Here is a 21196-nt window from a genome sequence, read left to right as displayed (position 1 = left end):
ATAAAGAGTTTGAGAGAGAGGCAGAAGAGAAAGTTGTTCCATCCTCTTTCCCAAATTTGAATACTGTGCACGTTTGAACTCTCATCGTCGAGTTTATCCTCGAGTTGCCTATTGGCCTTGATAAGTGCTAATATAGAGAGAAGAGAAACAGGGGTAGAGAGAGAGAGAGAAGATAAAGAGTGTGAGAGAGAGGCAGAAGAGAAAGTTGTTCCATCCTCTTTCGTGAGAGAGAGGCAGAAGAGAAAGTTGTTCCATCTTCTTTCCCAAATTTCACTACTGTGCACGTTTGAACGCTCATCCTCGTTGCCTTTTGGCCTTGATAAGTGCTAATATAGATAGAAGGGAAAGAGGGTGAGAGAGAGTAGATAAAGAGGGTGAGAGAGAGAAAGAGAAGAGAAAGAGGTCTAGAGAGAGAGAGAGAGAGAGAGAGAGAGAGAGAGAGAGAGAGAAGAGAGTGAGAGAGAGAGAAATATGGTGAGTCGAGTTGATCCTCGAGTTGCCTATTTGCCTTGATAAGTGCTAATATAGAGAGAAGAGAAACATGGTGAGAGAGAGAGAGAAGATAGAGAGTGTTAGAGAGAGGCAGAAGAGAAAGTTGTTCCATCCTCTTTTCCAAATTGTAATACTGTGCACGTTTGAACTCTCATCGTCGAGTCTATCCTCGATTTGCCTATTGGCCGTGATAAGTGCTAATATAGAGAGAAGAGAAACAGGGTGAGAGAGAGAGAGAGAGCGAGAGAGAGAGAAGATAAATAGTGTGAGAGAGAGGCAGAAGAGAAAGTTGTTCCATCCTCTTTCCTAAATTTCACTACTGTGCACGTTTGAACTCTCAATCTCGAGTTGCCTATTGGCCTTGAAAAGTGCTAATATAGAGAGAAGAGAAACAGGGTGAGAGAGAGAAGATAAAGAGTGTGAGAGAGAGGCCGAAGAGAAAGTTGTTCCATCCTCTTTCCCAAATTTGAATACTGTGCACGTTTAACTCTCATGGTCGAGTTGATCCTCGAGTTGCCTATTGGCCTTGATAAGTGCTAATATAGAGAGAAGAGAAACAGGGTGAGACAGAGAGAGAAGATAAAGGGTGTGAGAGAGAGGCAGTAGAGAAAGTTGTTCCATCCTCTTTCCCAAATTTGAATTCTGTGCACGTTTGAACTCTCATCGTCGAGTTGATCCTCGAGTTGCCTAATGGCCTTGATAAGTGCTAATATAGAGAGAAGAGAAACAGGGTGAGAGAGAGAAGATAAAGAGTGTGAGAGAGAGGGAGAAGAGAATGTTGTTTCATCCTCTTTCCCAAATTGTAATACTGTGCACGTTTGAACTCTCATGGTCGAGTTGATCCTCGAGTTGCCTATTGGCCTTGATAAGTGCTAATATAGAGAAAAGAGAAACAGGGTGTGAGAGAGAGAGGATAAAGAGTTTGAGAGAGAGGCAGAAGAGAAAGTTGTTCCATCCTCTTTCCCAAATTTGAATACTGTGCACGTTTGAACTCTCATCGTCGAGTTTATCCTCGAGTTGCCTATTGGCCTTGATAAGTGCTAATATAGAGAGAAGAGAAACAGGTGTAGAGAGAGAGAGAGAAGATAAAGAGTGTGAGAGAGAGGCAGAAGAGAAAGTTGTTCCATCCTCTTTCGTGAGAGAGAGGCAGAAGAGAAAGTTGTTCCATCCTCTTTCCCAAATTTCACTACTGTGCACGTTTGAACGCTCATCCTCGTTGCCTTTTGGCCTTGATAAGTGCTAATATAGATAGAAGGGAAAGAGGGTGAGAGAGAGTAGATAAAGAGGGTGAGAGAGAGAAAGAGAAGAGAAAGAGGTCTAGAGAGAGAGAGAGAGAGAGAGAAGAGAGTGAGAGAGAGAGAAATATGGTGAGTCGAGTTGATCCTCGAGTTGCCTATTTGCCTTGATAAGTGCTAATATAGAGAGAAGAGAAACAGGGTGAGAGAGAGAGAGAAGATAGAGAGTGTTAGAGAGAGGCAGAAGAGAAAGTTGTTCCATCCTCTTTTCCAAATTGTAATACTGTGCACGTTTGAACTCTCATCGTCGAGTCTATCCTCGATTTGCCTATTGGCCGTGATAAGTGCTAATATAGAGAGAAGAGAAACAGGGTGAGAGAGAGAGAGAGAGAGCGAGAGAGAGAGAAGATAAATAGTGTGAGAGAGAGGCAGAAGAGAAAGTTGTTCCATCCTCTTTCCCAAATTTCACTACTGTGCACGTTTGAACTCTCAATCTCGAGTTGCCTATTGGCCTTGATAAGTGCTAATATAGATAGAAGGGAAAGAGGGTGAGAGAGAGAGTAGATAAAGAGGGTGAGAGAGAGAAAGAGAAGAGAAAGAGGTCTAGAGAGAGATAGAGAGAGAAGAGAGTGAGAGAGAGAGAAATATGGTGAGTCGAGTTGATCCTCGAGTTGCCTATTTGCCTTGATAAGTGCTAATATAGGGAGAAGAGAAACAGGGAGAGAGAGAGAGAAGATAAAGAGTGTTAGAGAGAGGCAGAAGAGAAAGTTGTTCCATCCTCTTTTCCAAATTGTAATACTGTGCACGTTTGAACTCTCATCGTCGAGTCTATCCTCGATTTGCCTATTGGCCTTGATAAGTGCTAATATAGAGAGAAGAGAAACAGAGTGAGAGAGAGAGCGAGAGAGAGAGAGAGAAGATAAATAGTGTGAGAGAGAGGCAGAAGAGAAAGTTGTTCCATCCTCTTTCCCAAATTTCACTACTGTGCACGTTTGAACTCTCAATCTCGAGTTGCCTATTGGCCTTGATAAGTGCTAATATAGATAGAAGGGAAAGAGGGTGAGAGAGAGAGAGTAGATAAAGAGGGTGAGAGAGAGAAAGAGAAGAGAAAGAGGTCTAGAGAGAGAGAGAGAGAGAGAGAGAGAGAGAGAGAGAAATATGGTGAGTCGAGTTGATCCTCGAGTTGCCTATTTGCCTTGATAAGTGCTAATATAGAGAGAAGAGAAACAGGGTGAGAGAGAGAGAGAAGATAAAGAGTGTTAGAGAGAGGCAGAAGAGAAAGTGGTTCCATCCTCTTTTCCAAATTGTAATACTGTGCACGTTTGAACTCTCATCGTCGAGTCTATCCTCGATTTGCCTATTGGCCTTGATGAGTGCTAATATAGAGAGAAGAGAAACAGGGTGAGAGAGAGAGAGCGAGAGAGAGAGAAGATAAATAGTGTCAGAGAGAGGCAGAAGAGAAAGTTGTTCCATCCTCTTTCCCAAATTTCACTACTGTTCACGTTTGAACTCTCAATCTCGAGTTGCCTATTGGCCTTGATAAGTGCTAATATAGATAGAAGGGAAAGAGGGTGAGAGAGAGAGTAGATAAAGAGGGTGAGAGAGAGAAAGAGAAGAGAAAGTGGTCTAGAGAGAGAGAGAGAGAGAAGAGAGTGTGAGAGAGAGAGAGAGAAATATGGTGAGTCGAGTTGATCCTCGAGTTGCCTATTTGCCTTGATAAGTGCTAATATAGAGAGAAGAGAAACAGGGTGAGAGAGAGAGAGAAGATAAAGAGTGTTAGAGAGAGGCAGAAGAGAAAGTTGTTCCATCCTCTTTTCCAAATTGTAATACTGTGCACGTTTGAACTCTCATCGTCGAGTCTATCCTCGATTTGCCTATTGGCCTTGATAAGTGCTAATATAGAGAGAAGAGAAACAGGGTGAGAGAGAGAGAGCGAGAGAGAGAGAGAGAGAGAGAGAAGATAAATAGTGTGAGAGAGAGGCAGAAGAGAAAGTTGTTCCATCCTCTTTCCCAAACTTCACTTTCAAATGTGCACGCGACCTAATTTTCGTTTACATAAGCGGCCTGATACTGATACCAACTCCTCCCCCTTCAAGTTAACAGAGTTAGAATGTATAAACAAAATGGCTAAATCTTTTGGCTTAATCTTTGTTTACATGTTTTACAAAGAGCAAAGTCATCTTCGCCGGCAAAAAACTTCAAGCAAAATAAAAACATTTTCCCTAGGTCAATTTTCGTGTAATTTTGGGATTTTGATTTTTGGAGTGCGATAATTCCGTTGGTAATAACGGTTCGAGTCGAAAACTAATATTTAATTGTGTTATAGTATCAATTTCTCCTCCGAAGGCAGTTTTAACGTACCTCAGCCGCAGCCGACATTTTACTGAGCTGACGTCACGTCACGTGACACGTAATGAATAACGTTAAAATGACAGGTTTTTTGGGCCCCCCCCTGGGAGAAAAATTATAAGTTCACCCCTATCTAATTGTCCGTTTGACGTGAAATTTCGATATTTGTCATGCGGGTGATCAAGGTGCAATATGATACCTAATTTGTCAACTTTGGTTGTGTCTGTCAAAAGTTTTAGCGTTACAAACAAACATACATACATACATACATACATACATACATACATACACACCGATTTTTGCCTTTTATATATTACTAGCAGGGCTACCCGGCGTTGCTTGGGACCGTATAAACAATGAAAAAACAAAAGCAGATATTGAACATATGTTTTATACTTAGGGGAGAGGAATCTTTCATCTCAAGTTTTAGCGTTACAAACAAACATTTGTCTTTTATATATATAGATAATGACAGGTTTTTTGGGGGCCCCCCTCGAAGATAACTGATCAGTTGACCAACTTCTAGTGGTCCGTTTGACGTGAAATTTCGATATTTGTCATCCGGGTGATGGGGCTTCGATATGATACCAAATTTGTCAAGTTTGGTTCCGTGTTTCAAAAGTTTTAGCGTTACAAACAAACATACATACATACACACAGACGTTTGGCTTTTATATATATAGACTAGCAGGGCTACCCGGCGTTGCCCGGGACCGTATAAACAATGAAAAAAACAAAAGCAGATATTGAACATATGTTTTATTCTTAGGGGAGAGGAATGTTTCAGGGTGAGAGAGAGAGAGAGAGAAGATAAAGAGTGTTAGAGAGAGGCAGAAGAGAAAGTTGTTCCATCCTCTTTCCCAAATTTGACTACTGTTCACGTTTGAACTCTCATCGTCGAGTTGATCCTCGAGTTGCATATTGGCCTTGATAAGTGCTAATATAGAGAGAAGAGAAACAGGGTGAGAGAGAGAGAGAGAAGATAAAGAGTGTGAGAGAGAGGCAGTAGAGAAAGTTGTTCCATCCTCTTTCTCAAATTTGAATACTGTGCACGTTTGAACTCTCATCGTCGAGTTGATCCTCGAGTTGCCTATTGGCCTTGTTAAGTGCTAATATAGAGAAAAGAGAAACAGGGTGAAAGAGAGAAGATAAAGAGTGTGAGAGAGAGGCAGAAGAGAAAGTTGTTCCATCCTCTTTCCCAAATTTGAATACTGTGCACGTTTGAACTCTCATCGTCGAGTTGATCCTCGAGTTGCCTATTGGCCTTGATAAGTGCTAATATAGAGAGAAGAGAAACAGGGTGAGAGAGAGAGAGAAGATAAAGAGTGTTAGAGAGAGGCAGAAGAAAAAGTTGTTCCATCCTCTTTTCCAAATTGTAATACTGTGCACGTTTCAACTCTCATCGTCGAGTCTATCCTCGATTTGCCTATTGGCCTTGATAAGTGCTAATATAGAGAGAAGAGAAACCGGGTGAGAGAGAGAGAGCGAGAGAGAGACAGAGAGAGAGAAGATAAATAGTGTGAGAGAGAGGCAGAAGAGAAAGTTGTTCCATCCTCTTTCCCAAATTTCACTACTGTGCACGTTTGAACTCTCAATCTCAAGTTGCCTATTGGCCTTGATAAGTGCTAATATAGATAGAAGGGAAAGAGGGTAAGAGAGAGAGAGTAGATAAAGACGGTGAGAGAGAGAAAGAGAAGAGAAAGAGGTCTAGAGAGAGAGAGAGGGAGAGAAGAGAGTGAGAGAGAGAGAGAAATATGGTGAGTCGAGTTGATCCTCGAGTTGCCTATTTGCCTTGATAGGTGCTAATATAGAGAGAAGAGAAACAGGGTGAGAGAGAGAGAGAGTGAGAGAGAGAGAGAAGATAAATAGTGTCAGAGAGAGGCAGAAGAGAAAGTTGTTCCATCCTCTTTCCCAAATTTCACTACTGTGCACGTTTGAACTCTCAATCTCGAGTTGCCTATTGGCCTTGATAAGTGGTAATATAGATAGAAGGGAAAGAGGGTGAGAGAGAGAGAGTAGATAAAGAGGGTGAGAGAGAGAAAGAGAAGAGAAAGAGGTCTAGAGAGAGAGAGAGAGAGAGGAGAGTGAGAGAGAGAGAGAAATATGGTGAGTCGAGTTGATCCTCGAGTTACCTATTTGCCTTGATAAGTGCTAATATAGAGAGAAGAGAAACAGGGTGAGAGAGAGAGAGAGAGAAGATAAACAGTGTTAGAGAGAGGCAGAAGAGGAAGTGGTTCCATCCTCTTTTCCAAATTGTAATACTGTGCACGTTTGAACTCTCATCGGCGAGTCTATCCTCGATTTGCCTATTGGCCTTGATAAGTGCTAATATAGAGAGAAGAGAAACAGGGTGAGAGAGAGAGAGAGCGAGAGAGAGAGAAGATAAATAGTGTGAGAGAGAGGCAGAAGAGAAAGTTGTTCCATCCTCTTTCCCAAATTTCACTACTGTGCACGTTTGAACGCTCATCCTCGTTGCCTTTTGGCCTTGATAAGTGCTAATATAGATAGAAGGGAAAGAGGGTGAGAGAGAGTAGATAAAGAGGGTGAGAGAGAGAAAGAGAAGAGAAAGAGGTCTAGAGAGAGAGAGAGAGAGAGAGAGAGAGAGAGAGAGAAGAGAGTGAGAGAGAGAGAAATATGGTGAGTCGAGTTGATCCTCGAGTTGCCTATTTGCCTTGATAAGTGCTAATATAGAGAGAAGAGAAACATGGTGAGAGAGAGAGAGAAGATAGAGAGTGTTAGAGAGAGGCAGAAGAGAAAGTTGTTCCATCCTCTTTTCCAAATTGTAATACTGTGCACGTTTGAACTCTCATCGTCGAGTCTATCCTCGATTTGCCTATTGGCCGTGATAAGTGCTAATATAGAGAGAAGAGAAACAGGGTGAGAGAGAGAGAGAGAGCGAGAGAGAGAGAAGATAAATAGTGTGAGAGAGAGGCAGAAGAGAAAGTTGTTCCATCCTCTTTCCTAAATTTCACTACTGTGCACGTTTGAACTCTCAATCTCGAGTTGCCTATTGGCCTTGAAAAGTGCTAATATAGAGAGAAGAGAAACAGGGTGAGAGAGAGAAGATAAAGAGTGTGAGAGAGAGGCCGAAGAGAAAGTTGTTCCATCCTCTTTCCCAAATTTGAATACTGTGCACGTTTAACTCTCATGGTCGAGTTGATCCTCGAGTTGCCTATTGGCCTTGATAAGTGCTAATATAGAGAGAAGAGAAACAGGGTGAGACAGAGAGAGAAGATAAAGGGTGTGAGAGAGAGGCAGTAGAGAAAGTTGTTCCATCCTCTTTCCCAAATTTGAATTCTGTGCACGTTTGAACTCTCATCGTCGAGTTGATCCTCGAGTTGCCTAATGGCCTTGATAAGTGCTAATATAGAGAGAAGAGAAACAGGGTGAGAGAGAGAAGATAAAGAGTGTGAGAGAGAGGGAGAAGAGAATGTTGTTTCATCCTCTTTCCCAAATTGTAATACTGTGCACGTTTGAACTCTCATGGTCGAGTTGATCCTCGAGTTGCCTATTGGCCTTGATAAGTGCTAATATAGAGAAAAGAGAAACAGGGTGTGAGAGAGAGAGGATAAAGAGTTTGAGAGAGAGGCAGAAGAGAAAGTTGTTCCATCCTCTTTCCCAAATTTGAATACTGTGCACGTTTGAACTCTCATCGTCGAGTTTATCCTCGAGTTGCCTATTGGCCTTGATAAGTGCTAATATAGAGAGAAGAGAAACAGGTGTAGAGAGAGAGAGAGAAGATAAAGAGTGTGAGAGAGAGGCAGAAGAGAAAGTTGTTCCATCCTCTTTCGTGAGAGAGAGGCAGAAGAGAAAGTTGTTCCATCCTCTTTCCCAAATTTCACTACTGTGCACGTTTGAACGCTCATCCTCGTTGCCTTTTGGCCTTGATAAGTGCTAATATAGATAGAAGGGAAAGAGGGTGAGAGAGAGTAGATAAAGAGGGTGAGAGAGAGAAAGAGAAGAGAAAGAGGTCTAGAGAGAGAGAGAGAGAGAGAAGAGAGTGAGAGAGAGAGAAATATGGTGAGTCGAGTTGATCCTCGAGTTGCCTATTTGCCTTGATAAGTGCTAATATAGAGAGAAGAGAAACAGGGTGAGAGAGAGAGAGAAGATAGAGAGTGTTAGAGAGAGGCAGAAGAGAAAGTTGTTCCATCCTCTTTTCCAAATTGTAATACTGTGCACGTTTGAACTCTCATCGTCGAGTCTATCCTCGATTTGCCTATTGGCCGTGATAAGTGCTAATATAGAGAGAAGAGAAACAGGGTGAGAGAGAGAGAGAGAGAGCGAGAGAGAGAGAAGATAAATAGTGTGAGAGAGAGGCAGAAGAGAAAGTTGTTCCATCCTCTTTCCCAAATTTCACTACTGTGCACGTTTGAACTCTCAATCTCGAGTTGCCTATTGGCCTTGATAAGTGCTAATATAGATAGAAGGGAAAGAGGGTGAGAGAGAGAGTAGATAAAGAGGGTGAGAGAGAGAAAGAGAAGAGAAAGAGGTCTAGAGAGAGATAGAGAGAGAAGAGAGTGAGAGAGAGAGAAATATGGTGAGTCGAGTTGATCCTCGAGTTGCCTATTTGCCTTGATAAGTGCTAATATAGGGAGAAGAGAAACAGGGAGAGAGAGAGAGAAGATAAAGAGTGTTAGAGAGAGGCAGAAGAGAAAGTTGTTCCATCCTCTTTTCCAAATTGTAATACTGTGCACGTTTGAACTCTCATCGTCGAGTCTATCCTCGATTTGCCTATTGGCCTTGATAAGTGCTAATATAGAGAGAAGAGAAACAGAGTGAGAGAGAGAGCGAGAGAGAGAGAGAGAAGATAAATAGTGTGAGAGAGAGGCAGAAGAGAAAGTTGTTCCATCCTCTTTCCCAAATTTCACTACTGTGCACGTTTGAACTCTCAATCTCGAGTTGCCTATTGGCCTTGATAAGTGCTAATATAGATAGAAGGGAAAGAGGGTGAGAGAGAGAGAGTAGATAAAGAGGGTGAGAGAGAGAAAGAGAAGAGAAAGAGGTCTAGAGAGAGAGAGAGAGAGAGAGAGAGAGAGAGAGAGAAATATGGTGAGTCGAGTTGATCCTCGAGTTGCCTATTTGCCTTGATAAGTGCTAATATAGAGAGAAGAGAAACAGGGTGAGAGAGAGAGAGAAGATAAAGAGTGTTAGAGAGAGGCAGAAGAGAAAGTGGTTCCATCCTCTTTTCCAAATTGTAATACTGTGCACGTTTGAACTCTCATCGTCGAGTCTATCCTCGATTTGCCTATTGGCCTTGATGAGTGCTAATATAGAGAGAAGAGAAACAGGGTGAGAGAGAGAGAGCGAGAGAGAGAGAAGATAAATAGTGTCAGAGAGAGGCAGAAGAGAAAGTTGTTCCATCCTCTTTCCCAAATTTCACTACTGTTCACGTTTGAACTCTCAATCTCGAGTTGCCTATTGGCCTTGATAAGTGCTAATATAGATAGAAGGGAAAGAGGGTGAGAGAGAGAGTAGATAAAGAGGGTGAGAGAGAGAAAGAGAAGAGAAAGTGGTCTAGAGAGAGAGAGAGAGAGAAGAGAGTGTGAGAGAGAGAGAGAGAAATATGGTGAGTCGAGTTGATCCTCGAGTTGCCTATTTGCCTTGATAAGTGCTAATATAGAGAGAAGAGAAACAGGGTGAGAGAGAGAGAGAAGATAAAGAGTGTTAGAGAGAGGCAGAAGAGAAAGTTGTTCCATCCTCTTTTCCAAATTGTAATACTGTGCACGTTTGAACTCTCATCGTCGAGTCTATCCTCGATTTGCCTATTGGCCTTGATAAGTGCTAATATAGAGAGAAGAGAAACAGGGTGAGAGAGAGAGAGCGAGAGAGAGAGAGAGAGAGAGAGAAGATAAATAGTGTGAGAGAGAGGCAGAAGAGAAAGTTGTTCCATCCTCTTTCCCAAACTTCACTTTCAAATGTGCACGCGACCTAATTTTCGTTTACATAAGCGGCCTGATACTGATACCAACTCCTCCCCCTTCAAGTTAACAGAGTTAGAATGTATAAACAAAATGGCTAAATCTTTTGGCTTAATCTTTGTTTACATGTTTTACAAAGAGCAAAGTCATCTTCGCCGGCAAAAAACTTCAAGCAAAATAAAAACATTTTCCCTAGGTCAATTTTCGTGTAATTTTGGGATTTTGATTTTTGGAGTGCGATAATTCCGTTGGTAATAACGGTTCGAGTCGAAAACTAATATTTAATTGTGTTATAGTATCAATTTCTCCTCCGAAGGCAGTTTTAACGTACCTCAGCCGCAGCCGACATTTTACTGAGCTGACGTCACGTCACGTGACACGTAATGAATAACGTTAAAATGACAGGTTTTTTGGGCCCCCCCCTGGGAGAAAAATTATAAGTTCACCCCTATCTAATTGTCCGTTTGACGTGAAATTTCGATATTTGTCATGCGGGTGATCAAGGTGCAATATGATACCTAATTTGTCAACTTTGGTTGTGTCTGTCAAAAGTTTTAGCGTTACAAACAAACATACATACATACATACATACATACATACATACACACCGATTTTTGCCTTTTATATATTACTAGCAGGGCTACCCGGCGTTGCTTGGGACCGTATAAACAATGAAAAAACAAAAGCAGATATTGAACATATGTTTTATACTTAGGGGAGAGGAATCTTTCATCTCAAGTTTTAGCGTTACAAACAAACATTTGTCTTTTATATATATAGATAATGACAGGTTTTTTGGGGGCCCCCCTCGAAGATAACTGATCAGTTGACCAACTTCTAGTGGTCCGTTTGACGTGAAATTTCGATATTTGTCATCCGGGTGATGGGGCTTCGATATGATACCAAATTTGTCAAGTTTGGTTCCGTGTTTCAAAAGTTTTAGCGTTACAAACAAACATACATACATACACACAGACGTTTGGCTTTTATATATATAGACTAGCAGGGCTACCCGGCGTTGCCCGGGACCGTATAAACAATGAAAAAAACAAAAGCAGATATTGAACATATGTTTTATTCTTAGGGGAGAGGAATGTTTCAGGGTGAGAGAGAGAGAGAGAAGATAAAGAGTGTTAGAGAGAGGCAGAAGAGAAAGTTGTTCCATCCTCTTTCCCAAATTTGACTACTGTTCACGTTTGAACTCTCATCGTCGAGTTGATCCTCGAGTTGCATATTGGCCTTGATAAGTGCTAATATAGAGAGAAGAGAAACAGGGTGAGAGAGAGAGAGAGAAGATAAAGAGTGTGAGAGAGAGGCAGTAGAGAAAGTTGTTCCATCCTCTTTCTCAAATTTGAATACTGTGCACGTTTGAACTCTCATCGTCGAGTTGATCCTCGAGTTGCCTATTGGCCTTGTTAAGTGCTAATATAGAGAAAAGAGAAACAGGGTGAAAGAGAGAAGATAAAAAGTGTGAGAGAGAGGCAGAAGAGAAAGTTGTTCCATCCTCTTTCCCAAATTTGAATACTGTGCACGTTTGAACTCTCATCGTCGAGTTGATCCTCGAGTTGCCTATTGGCCTTGATAAGTGCTAATATAGAGAGAAGAGAAACAGGGTGAGAGAGAGAGAGAAGATAAAGAGTGTTAGAGAGAGGCAGAAGAAAAAGTTGTTCCATCCTCTTTTCCAAATTGTAATACTGTGCACGTTTCAACTCTCATCGTCGAGTCTATCCTCGATTTGCCTATTGGCCTTGATAAGTGCTAATATAGAGAGAAGAGAAACCGGGTGAGAGAGAGAGAGCGAGAGAGAGACAGAGAGAGAGAAGATAAATAGTGTGAGAGAGAGGCAGAAGAGAAAGTTGTTCCATCCTCTTTCCCAAATTTCACTACTGTGCACGTTTGAACTCTCAATCTCAAGTTGCCTATTGGCCTTGATAAGTGCTAATATAGATAGAAGGGAAAGAGGGTAAGAGAGAGAGAGTAGATAAAGACGGTGAGAGAGAGAAAGAGAAGAGAAAGAGGTCTAGAGAGAGAGAGAGGGAGAGAAGAGAGTGAGAGAGAGAGAGAAATATGGTGAGTCGAGTTGATCCTCGAGTTGCCTATTTGCCTTGATAGGTGCTAATATAGAGAGAAGAGAAACAGGGTGAGAGAGAGAGAGAGTGAGAGAGAGAGAGAAGATAAATAGTGTCAGAGAGAGGCAGAAGAGAAAGTTGTTCCATCCTCTTTCCCAAATTTCACTACTGTGCACGTTTGAACTCTCAATCTCGAGTTGCCTATTGGCCTTGATAAGTGGTAATATAGATAGAAGGGAAAGAGGGTGAGAGAGAGAGAGTAGATAAAGAGGGTGAGAGAGAGAAAGAGAAGAGAAAGAGGTCTAGAGAGAGAGAGAGAGAGAGGAGAGTGAGAGAGAGAGAGAAATATGGTGAGTCGAGTTGATCCTCGAGTTACCTATTTGCCTTGATAAGTGCTAATATAGAGAGAAGAGAAACAGGGTGAGAGAGAGAGAGAGAGAAGATAAACAGTGTTAGAGAGAGGCAGAAGAGGAAGTGGTTCCATCCTCTTTTCCAAATTGTAATACTGTGCACGTTTGAACTCTCATCGGCGAGTCTATCCTCGATTTGCCTATTGGCCTTGATAAGTGCTAATATAGAGAGAAGAGAAACAGGGTGAGAGAGAGAGAGAGCGAGAGAGAGAGAAGATAAATAGTGTGAGAGAGAGGCAGAAGAGAAAGTTGTTCCATCCTCTTTCCCAAATTTCACTACTGTGCACGTTTGAACGCTCATCCTCGTTGCTTTTTGGCCTTGATAAGTGCTAATATAGAAAGAAGGGAAAGAGGGTGAGAGAGATAGAGTAGATAAAGAGGGTGAGAGAGAGAAAGAGAAGAGAAAGAGGTCTAGAGAGAGAGAGAGAGAGAGAGAGAGAGAAAGAGAGAAGAGAGTGAGAGAGAGAGAAATATGGTGAGTCGAGTTGATCCTCGAGTTGCCTATTTGCCTTGATAAGTGCTAATATAGAGAGAAGAGAAACATGGTGAGAGAGAGAGAGAAGATAAAGAGTGTTAGAGAGAGGCAGAAGAGAAAGTTGTTCCATCCTCTTTTCCAAATTGTAATACTGTGCACGTTTGAACTCTCATCGTCGAGTCTATCCTCGATTTGCCTATTAGCCTTGATAAGTGCTAATATAGAGAGAAGAGAAACAGGGTGAGAGAGAGAGCGAGAGAGAGAGAGAGAAGATAAATAGTGTGAGAGAGAGGCAGAAGAGAAAGTTGTTCCCTCCTCTTTCCCAAATTTCACTACTGTGCACGTTTGAACTCTCAATCTCAAGTTGCCTATTGGCCTTGATAAGTGCTAATATAGATAGAAGGGAAAGAGGGTGAGAGAGATAGAGTAGATAAAGAGGGTGAGAGAGAGAAAGAGAAGAGAAAGAGGTCTAGAGAGAGAGAGAGAGAGAGAAGAGAGTGAGAGAGAGAGAGAGAAATATGGTGAGTCGAGTTGATCCTTGAGTTGCCTATTGGCCTTGATAAGTGCTAATATAGAGAGAAGAGAAACAGGGTGAGAGAGAGAGAGAAGATAAAGAGTGTTAGAGAGAGGCAGAAGAAAAAGTTGTTCCATCCTCTTTTCCAAATTGTAATACTGTGCACGTTTGAACTCTCATCGTCGAGTCTATCCTCGATTTGCCTATTGGCCTTGATAAGTGCTAATATAGAGAGAAGAGAAACAGGGTGAGAGAGAGATTGAGAGAGAGAGCGAGCGAGAGAGAGAGAAGATAAATAGTGTGAGAGAGAGGCAGAAGAGAAAGTTGTTCCATCCTCTTTCCCAAATTTCACTACTGTGCACGTTTGAACTCTCAATCTCAAGTTGCCTATTGGCCTTGATAAGTGCTAATATAGATAGAAGGGAAAGAGGGTAAGAGAGAGAGAGTAGATAAAGAGGGTGAGAGAGAGAAAGAGAAGAGAAAGAGGTCTAGAGAGAGAGAGGGAGAGAAGAGAGTGAGAGAGAGAGAGAAATATGGTGAGTCGAGTTGATCCTCGAGTTGCCTATTTGCCTTGATAGGTGCTAATATAGAGAGAAGAGAAACAGGGTGAGAGAGAGAGAGAGTGAGAGAGAGAGAGAGAAGATAAATAGTGTCAGAGAGAGGCAGAAGAGAAAGTTGTTCCATCCTCTTTCCCAAATTTCACTACTGTGCACGTTTGAACTCTCAATCTCGAGTTGCCTATTGGCCTTGATAAGTGGTAATATAGATAGAAGGGAAAGAGGGTGAGAGAGAGAGAGTAGATAAAGAGGGTGAGAGAGAGAAAGAGAAGAGAAAGAGGTCTAGAGAGAGAGAGAGAGAGGAGAGTGAGAGAGAGAGAGAAATATGGTGAGTCGAGTTGATCCTCGAGTTACCTATTTGCCTTGATAAGTGCTAATATAGAGAGAAGAGAAACAGGGTGAGAGAGAGAGAGAGAGAAGATAAACAGTGTTAGAGAGAGGCAGAAGAGGAAGTGGTTCCATCCTCTTTTCCAAATTGTAATACTGTGCACGTTTGAACTCTCATCGGCGAGTCTATCCTCGATTTGCCTATTGGCCTTGATAAGTGCTAATATAGAGAGAAGAGAAACAGGGTGAGAGAGAGAGAGAGCGAGAGAGAGAGAAGATAAATAGTGTGAGAGAGAGGCAGAAGAGAAAGTTGTTCCATCCTCTTTCCCAAATTTCACTACTGTGCACGTTTGAACGCTCATCCTCGTTGCTTTTTGGCCTTGATAAGTGCTAATATAGAAAGAAGGGAAAGAGGGTGAGAGAGATAGAGTAGATAAAGAGGGTGAGAGAGAGAAAGAGAAGAGAAAGAGGTCTAGAGAGAGAGAGAGAGAGAAAGAGAGAAGAGAGTGAGAGAGAGAGAAATATGGTGAGTCGAGTTGATCCTCGAGTTGCCTATTTGCCTTGATAAGTGCTAATATAGAGAGAAGAGAAACATGGTGAGAGAGAGAGAGAAGATAAAGAGTGTTAGAGAGAGGCAGAAGAGAAAGTTGTACCATCCTCTTTTCCAAATTGTAATACTGTGCACGTTTGAACTCTCATCGTCGAGTCTATCCTCGATTTGCCTATTGGCCTTGATAAGTGCTAATATAGAGAGAAGAGAAACAGGGTGAGAGAGAGAGCGAGAGAGAGAGAGAGAAGATAAATAGTGTGAGAGAGAGGCAGAAGAGAAAGTTGTTCCATCCTCTTTCCCAAATTTCACTACTGTGCACGTTTGAACTCTCAATCTCAAGTTGCCTATTGGCCTTGATAAGTGCTAATATAGATAGAAGGGAAAGAGGGTGAGAGAGATAGAGTAGATAAAGAGGGTGAGAGAGAGAAAGAGAAGAGAAAGAGGTCTAGAGAGAGAGAGAGAGAAGAGAGTGAGAGAGAGAGAGAGAAATATGGTGAGTCGAGTTGATCCTTGAGGTGCCTATTTTCCTTGATAAGTGCTAATATAGAGAGAAGAGAAACAGGGTGAGAGAGAGAGAGAAGATAAAGAGTGTTAGAGAGAGGCAGAAGAGAAAGTTGTTCCATCCTCTTTTCCAAATTGTAATACTGTGCACGTTTGAACTCTCATCGTCGAGTCTATCCTCGATTTGCCTATTGGCCTTGATAAGTGTTAATATAGAGAGAAGAGAAACAGGGTGAGAGAGAGATTGAGAGAGAGAGCGAGCGAGAGAGAGAGAAGATAAATAGTGTGAGAGAGAGGCAGAAGAGAAAGTTGTTCCATCCTCTTTCCCAAATTTCACTACTGCGCACGTTTGAACTCTCAATCTCAAGTTGCCTATTGGCCTTGATAAGTGCTAATATAAATAGAAGGGAAAGAGGGTAAGAGAGAGAGAGTAGATAAAGAGGGTAAGAGAGAGAAAGAGAAGAGAAAGAGGTCTAGAGAGGGAGAGAGGGAGAGAAGAGAGTGAGAGAGAGAGAGAGAGAAATATGGTGAGTCGAGTTGATCCTCGAGTTGCCTATTTGCCTTGATAGGTGCTAATATAGAGAGAAGAGAAACAGGGTGAGAGAGAGAGAGAGTGAGAGAGAGAGAGAAGATAAATAGTGTCAGAGAGAGGCAGAAGAGAAAGTTGTTCCATCCTCTTTCCCAAATTTCACTACTGTGCACGTTTGAACTCTCAATCTCGAGTTGCCTATTGGCCTTGATAAGTGGTAATATAGATAGAAGGGAAAGAGGGTGAGAGAGAGAGAGTAGATAAAGAGGGTGAGAGAGAGAAAGAGAAGAGAAAGAGGTCTAGAGAGAGAGAGAGAGAGAGAGAGGAGAGTGAGAGAGAGAGAGAAATATGGTGAGTCGAGTTGATCCTCGAGTTACCTATTTGCCTTGATAAGTGCTAATATAGAGAGAAGAGAAACAGGGTGAGAGAGAGAGAGAGAGAGAAGATAAACAGTGTTAGAGAGAGGCAGAAGAGGAAGTGGTTCCATCCTCTTTTCCAAATTGTAATACTGTGCACGTTTGAACTCTCATCGGCTTGTCTATCCTCGATTTGCCTATTGGCCTTGATAAGTGCTAATATAGAGAGAAGAGAAACAGGGTGAGAGAGAGAGAGCGAGAGAAAGAGAAAAGATAAATAGTGTGAGAGAGAGGCAGAAGAGAAAGTTGTTCCATCCTCTTTCCCAAATTTCACTACTGTGCACGTTTGAACGCTCATCCTCGTTGCCTTTTGGCCTTGATAAGTGCTAATACAGAAAGAAGGGAAAGAGGGTGAGAGAGATAGAGTAGATAAAGAGGGTGAGAGAGAGAAAGAGAAGAGAAAGAGGTCTAGAGAGAGAGAGAGAGAGAGAGAGAGAGAGAGAGAAGAGAGTGAGAGAGAGAGAAATATGGTGAGTCGAGTTGATCCTCGAGTTGCCTATTTGCCTTGATAAGTGCTAATATAGAGAGAAGAGAAACAGGGTGAGAGAGAGAGAGAAGATAAAGAGTGTTAGAGAGAGGCAGAAGAGAAAGTTGTTCCATCCTCTTTTCCAAATTGTAATACTGTGCACGTTTGAACTCTCATCGTCGAGTCTATCCTCGATTTGCCTATTGGCCTTGATAAGTGCTAATATAGAGAGAAGAGAAACAGGGTGAGAGAGAGAGCGAGAGAGAGAGAGAGAAGATAAATAGTGTGAGAGAGAGGCAGAAGAGAAAGTTATTCCAACCTCTTTCCCAAATTTCACTACTGTGCACGTTTGAACTCTCAATCTCAAGTTGCCTATTGGCCTTGATAAGTGCTAATATAGAAAGAAGGGAAAGAGGGTGAGAGAGATAGAGTAGATAAAGAGGGTGAGAGAGAGAAAGAGAAGAGAAAGAGGTCTGGAGAGAGAGAGAGAAAGAGAGAGAGAGAGAAGAGAGTGAGAGAGAGAGAAATATGGTGAGTCGAGTTGATCCTTGAGGTGCCTATTTGCCTTGATAAGTGCTAATATAGAGAGAAGAGAAACAGGGGGAGAGAGAGAGAGAAGATAAAGAGTGTTAGAGAGAGGCAGAAGAGAAAGTTGTTCCATCCTCTTTTCCAAATTGTAATACTGTGCACGTTTGAACTCTCATCGTCGAGTCTATCCTCGATTTGCCTATTGGCCTTGATAAGTGCTAATATAGAGAGAAGAGAAACAGGGTGAGAGAGAGAGAGCGAGAGAGAGAGAGAAGATAAAAAGTGTGAGAGAGAGGCAGAAGAGAAAGTTGTTCCATCCTCTTTCCCAAATTTCACTACTGTGCACGTTTGAACTCTCAATCTCAAGTTGCCTATTGGCCTTGATAAGTGCTAATATAGATAGAAGGGAAAGAGGGTGAGAGAGAGAGAGTAGATAAAGAGGGTGAGAGAGAGAAAGAGAAGAGAAAGAGGTCTAGAGAGAGAGAGAAGAGAGTGAGAGAGAGAGAGAGAAATATGGTGAGTCGAGTTGATCCTCGAGTTGCCTATTTACCTTGATAAGTGCTAATGTAGAGAGAAGAGAAACAGGGTGAGAGAATCAGAGAAGATAAAGAGTGTTAGAGAGAGGCAGAAGAGAAAGTTGTTCCATCCTCTTTTCCAAATTGTAATACTGTGCACGTTTGAACTCTCATTGTCGAGTCTATCCTCGATTTGCCTATTGGCCTTGATAAGTGCTAATATAGAGAGAAGAGAAACAGGGTGAGAGAGAGATTGAGAGAGAGAGCGAGCGAGAGAGAGAGAAGATAAATAGTGTGAGAGAGAGGCAGAAGAGAAAGTTGTTCCATCCTCTTTCCCAATTTCACTACTGTGCACGTTTGAACGCTCATCCTCGTTGCCTTTTGGCCTTGATAAGTGCTAATATAGATAGAAGGGAAGGAGGGTGAGAGAGATAGAGTAGATAAAGAGGGTGAGAGAGAGAAAGAGAAGAGAAAGAGGTCTAGAGAGAGAGAGAGAGAGAGAGAAGAGAGTGAGAGAGAGAGAGAGAAATATGGTGAGTCGAGTTGATCCTCGAGTTGCCTATTTGCCTTGATAAGTGCTAATATAGAGAGAAGAGAAACAGGGTGAGAGAGAGAGAGAAGATAAAGAGTGTTAGAGAGAGGCAGAAGAGAAAGTGGTTCCATCCTCTTTTCCAAATTGTAATACGGTGCACGTTTGAACTCTCATCGTCGAGTCTATCCTCGATTTGCCTATTGGCCTTGATAAGTGCTAATATAGAGAGAAGAGAAACAGGGTGAGAGAAAGAGAGAGCGAGAGAGAGAGAAGATAAATAGTGTGAGAGAGAGGCAGAAGAGAAAGTTGTTCCATCCTCTTTCCCAAATTTCACTACTGTGCACGTTTGAACTCTCAATCTCAAGTTGCCTATTGTCCTTGATAAGTGCTAATATATATAGAAGGAAAAGAGGGTGAGAGAGAGAGAGAGTAGATAAAGAGGTTGAGAGAGAGAAAGAGAAGAGAAAGAGGTCTAGAGAGAGAGAGAGAGAGAAGAGAGTGAGAGAGAGAGAGAAATATGGGAAGTCTAGTTGATCCTCGAGTTGCCTATTGGCCTTGATAAGTGCTAATATAGAGAGAAGAGAAACAGGGTGAGAGAGAGAGAGAAGATAAAGAGTGTTAGAGAGAGGCAGAAGAGAAAGTGGTTCCATCCTCTTTTCCAAATTGTAATACTGTGCACGTTGTAACTCTCATCGTCGAGTCTATCCTCGATTTGCCTATTGGCCTTGATAAGTGCTAATATAGAGAGAAGAGAAACAGGGTGAGAGAGAGAGAGCGAGCGAGAGAGAGAAGATAAATAGTGTGAGAGAGAGGCAGAAGAGAAAGTTGTTCCATCGTCTTTCCCAAATTTCACTACTGTGCACGTTTGAACTCTCAATCTCTAGTTGCCTATTGGCCTTGATAAGTGCTAATATAGATAGAAGGGAAAGAGGGTGAGAGAGAGAGAGTAGATAAAGAGGGTGAGAGAGAGAAAGAGAAGAGAAAGAGGTCTAGAGAGAGAGAGAGAGAGAGAAGAGAGTGAGAGAGAGAGAGAAATATGGTGAGTCGAGTTGATCCTCGATTTGCCTATTGGCCTTGATAAGTGCTAATATAGAGAGAAGAGAAACTGGGGTAGAGAGAGAGAGAAGATAAAGAGTGTGAGAGAGAGGCAGAAGAGCACTACTGTGCACGTTTGAACTCTCATCCTCGAGTCGCTTATTGGCCTTGATAAGAAGGAAAAGAGGTGAGAGAGAGAGTAGATAAAGAGGGTGAGAGAGAGAAAGAGAAGAGAAAGAGGTCTAGAGAGAGAGAGAGAGAGAGAGAGAAGAGAGTTAGAGAGAGAGAGAAATTTGGTGATAGAGAGAGAGTTAGGAAAGAGGACGCAAGCGGTTCTAATAAAATGTGCATCTATAGGAGATAATGCCTGGGAATGTGTTCACTGTTTTTGTTGGTTTGAAGCTGCCTCTTCCCCCCCCCCAGTTTAACAGTGGTGTGACGTCAAGAGAAAGAGGGTGAGAGAGAGGGAAGAGTAAGTGGGTGAGAGAGAGAGAGAGAAAGAGAGAGAAAAAAAAGAAAGACGGTGTTGGTTTTGTGAAAAAAGTTGTTATTTACAATTGTTCGCCATTAGTGGATGTTGACGTCACGTCACGTGACATGACTAAGCGTTTTTTTTTTAGTATGAATAACATTTTTTGTTTTAATTATAAAGTCTACACTTAATTTTATAGAAAATAATCTATATATATAAAAGGCAAAAATCGGTGTGTATGTATGTATGTATGTATGTATGTATGTATGTTTGTTTGTAACGCTAAAACTTTTGAAAGACGGAACCAGAGTTGACAAATTTGGTATCATATTGCACCTTGATCACCCGGATGACAAATATCGAAATTTCACGTCAAACGGACCAGTAGAAAGGGGTCAACTGATCGTTTTTCTCCTAGGGGGGCCCCCCAAAATACCTGTCATTTTAACGTTATTCAATACGTGTCACGTGACGTGACGTCAGCTCAAACTTTTGACAGACACAACCAAAGTTGACAAATTATGTATCATATTGAACCTTGATCACCCGCATGACAAATATCGAAATTCCACACCAAACGGACCATTAAAAGGGGGTGAACTGATCATTTCTCTCCTAGGGGGGCCCCAAAAAAAACCTGTCATTTTAATCTTAATATTACATAATCCAAAAACGCTTAGTCATGTCACGTGACGTGACGTCAACATCCAGTAATGGCGAACAAATGTAAACAAACACTTTGTTTTACCGATACTTTTGTAATTTCTCTTCTGCTTTGTTCTAGAGATTATTAAACTCCATGACAATGTCTCCAACGTATTTAACTGGTTAAAAATAGTATTTATACAAGAGTTTTAACGAAAAATATCAGGAAAAAATGTACAGGAATAAAAAAAAATTCAGCTTTCAAAATATTCGTCGATAAAAAAACCGATCTTTATATTTACGCTAGCCATTTTGTATATTACCACGTGACCTGCTATCTCTTAAACTGGAGGGGGGGGGGATCCACTTGAATCCAACAAAACCAGTAATTTTTTTTTCTATTATATATACATCATTTTCTATAAAATTAAGTGTAGACTTTATAATTAAAACAAAAAATGTTATTCATACTAAAAAAAAAAAACGCTTAGTCATGTCACGTGACGTGACGTCAACATCCACTAATGGCGAACAATTGTACCTATTTACTATGCCTCCCCACGGGACAGAGTTAGACACCAGGGTCGTTTTTTAACGTGGAGAAAAGGTACAAAAATAAAAATTGTCTCAGTCGTGGAGGATTTCTCCTCCACCGAAAGAG

At 41.7% G+C, this 21196-nt stretch overlaps 1 protein-coding gene and 1 pseudogene across 2 annotated transcripts in view; one reads left to right on the top strand and one right to left on the bottom strand.

Moving 5' to 3' along the window:
- Positions 1–21196, top strand: part of LOC145293820 (metalloreductase STEAP3-like) — a 514618-nt gene that overhangs the window by 413400 nt on the left and 80022 nt on the right. The window lies entirely within an intron of this gene.
- Positions 21138–21196, bottom strand: part of LOC145294386 (U2 spliceosomal RNA) — a 134-nt pseudogene continuing 75 nt past the window's right edge.

This window comes from Euprymna scolopes, chromosome 15 (genome assembly GCF_053919585.1).
Source record: "Euprymna scolopes isolate OS-2025 chromosome 15, ASM5391958v1, whole genome shotgun sequence".
NCBI classification, from domain to species: domain Eukaryota; kingdom Metazoa; phylum Mollusca; class Cephalopoda; order Sepiida; family Sepiolidae; genus Euprymna; species Euprymna scolopes.
Note: the sequence above shows the minus strand (reverse complement) of the source record. Positions and strands in the feature narration are given on the sequence as shown.